Below are 2,776 nucleotides of genomic sequence, written 5' to 3'. Positions count from 1 at the left end.
CGGCAGAATTCTGCATGTAGGGCTTCTATTGTGTGTTTTTCCCATTTAGTGTAGCTTTGGTGATTTAGCGGGCCCCATACTTCACTACCGTACAGTGCAATGGGCAGGATTATGCTGTCAAATATTTTGAGCCAGATTTTGATTGGGATTTGGATGTTGTAGAATTTTCTTTTTATTGCATATAGGGCTCTTCGTGCTTTTTCTTTTAGTGCATTCACTGCTATGCTGAAGCTCCCTGACGCTGTAATAGTTAGACCAAGGTAGGTGTAGCTCATAGTGTGTCCTATAGTGGTATCACTGAGGGTAAACTGGTATTTGTTTTCCTGACATCTGGGCCTTTTTTGAAAAATCATGATGTTGGTTTTCTTTAGATTTACTGTTAGAGCCCAATTTTGGCAGTATTTGTCGAGTAGGTCTAGTTGTTGCTGTAATCCCTGTTCTGTGGGAGACAGCAGAACCAGGTCGTCCGCATAGAACAGGGATTTCACTTCTCCATCCAGGAGACGGAACCCTGGTGACTCGCTTTGCTCCAGCATGTCTGCTAATTCATTTATGTATATGTTGAACAGGGTCGGGCTCAAATTGCAGCCCTGCCGGACGCCTCTTCTCTGGGTGAAGAAATCGGTGCGTTTGTCTCCAATTTTGACCCCGCATTTGTTTTTCAGATACATTGATTTAATAAGGTCATAGACTTTGCCCCCTATTCCACACTGAAGAAGTTTATAATAGAGCCCTTCATGCCATATAGAGTCAAAGGCTTTCTTGAAGTCGATGAAACAGGCGAATATTTTCCCATTTTTTGTTTGGTGTATATGTTTTTCAATGAGGGTGTGAAGGGTATAGATATGGTCGGCGGTGCGGTGTTTTGGAAGAAAGCCTATTTGGTTTTTTCTGAGGATATTATGTTTGTTAAGAAAATCAAGTAATCTACTATTTAGAATACTGCAGAATAACTTCCCTAGACAACTGTTGACACAGATGCCGCGGTAGTTATTTGAGTCTGATTTGTTTCCACTTTTATATATGGGGGAGATTAGTCCTTGGCACCAGATATCGGGAAAACAGCCTGAACGTAATATGATGTTGAATAATTTGAGTACCGCACCCTGCATCTCCATATTGCTGAACTTGAGCATTTCATTTTTGATGTTGTCTGGGCCACAGGCTTTCTTTAGGTGGAGAGATTTTGTTTTTGTGGCCAGTTCTTTCCATGTGATTGGGGAGTCTAGAGGGTTTTGGTTGTCTTTAATTGTTGCTTCTAATGTGTGGAGTTTTTCTGTGACCTGATGTTGACTTGGGTTTGTTTCGTTTATTGGGATGTCTTTGTAGAGGTTTTCAAAATGTGTTCTCCAGATGTCGCCATCTTGGATTGGTAATGTTTGCAATTGTGTTGTACTCAGGTTATTCCACATTTCCCAGAATTGTTTTGGATTGGTGGAGTTTTCAATTTCTTCGAGTATTTTGTGGGTATAGTTTTGTGTTTTGTTCCTAATGGTGTGTTTATATCTTTTGAGGGTTTCATTGTATCTAGTACGTAGGTCCGGATTGTTTGGTTGGCGATGCTTTTGGTTTGATATTTTTCTCAGGTCTTTTCTGGCATTTTTGCATTCGTGGTCAAACCATTTCTTATTTTTATTTTGTCTTTTGTGACGCTTCCTCTTCTGTTTCACAAGGTCGGCTTTTACAGCTGCCTCATGGAAGATCATATTTATATCCTCTATGGCCATGTTTACACCATCTCTGGTGATCTCGTATGGGTTTTCTTTAAATTTTGATATTTTACTCGTGAGATCAGGTGACTTTAGTGCTGTGATGAATTTTTCTCCACTGTCTGGGGCCCATCTGTATGTCTGGTTTATTTCATGGATCTTACTGGGTTCCTTTTTTGTGTCTGTCGTTTGGGCAGAAAGTTTAAGGTACATATTTATTTGGTTATGGTCTGAGAGGGGGGATTGCTGCCTGACAGTGAATGAGTTGATATCGCAGGGGTCCAGGTCAGTGATTGTATAGTCCACCACACTAGACCCAAGAGTTGAGGAGTATGTGAGTCTCCCTAGGGAGTCCCCTCTGAACCTACCGTTAACTATGTACAGGCCTAAGGCTCGGCAGAGTTGCACTACCTCCCTACCGCTTTTATTTTTTTCACGATCAAGGTTGTTCCGATTTGCGATGGCTGGTGTGACATCTAAAGGGGTCTGGCCAAACACATGGTTGTTTCCCTGTGGGTCTATGAAGTCAGGTTCACAACCGGTCCTTGCATTTAGGTCCCCACATATTATCACCTTTCCTTGGGCCTGGAAATGCCTGATTTCCATGTGGAGAGTATCAAATAACTCCTCTTCGAAATATGGCGATTCTATTGGAGGTATGTAGATCGCACTCTCTCTCTGTATCTCTGTCGTTCTCTGTATCTGTCTCACTCTCTTTCTCACTCTGTTACTCTCTATCTTCTTTTTTCTCTCTCTCTCTCGCACTGTGTCTTTCTCTCTCTTTATCTCTCTCACTCTCCCTGTGACTATCTCTCTGCATCTCCCTTTCTCTTTCTGTATCTCTCTTTCTATATCTCTCCCTCTGTGTATCTCTCTCTCTCTGTATGTATCTGTCCCTCTCTCTGCTTCTCTCTCAGTTGCTCTCTCGTATCTGTCTGTCTCACTCTGTATCTCTATCTCTCTCTCAGAGTAGCACTCTCTCTCTCTCTGTTGGTCTCTCACTCTCTCTCTCTCTGACTTTCTCTCTCTGTATCTCTCTATCTGTATATATCTCTCCCTATCTGTAT

The sequence above is a fragment of the Somniosus microcephalus genome, unplaced genomic scaffold (assembly GCF_052327205.1).
Source record: "Somniosus microcephalus isolate GS21.2 unplaced genomic scaffold, FLI_Smic_1.0 unresolved_chr2, whole genome shotgun sequence".
Taxonomy (NCBI): Eukaryota; Metazoa; Chordata; class Chondrichthyes; order Squaliformes; family Somniosidae; genus Somniosus; species Somniosus microcephalus.
Note: the sequence above shows the minus strand (reverse complement) of the source record.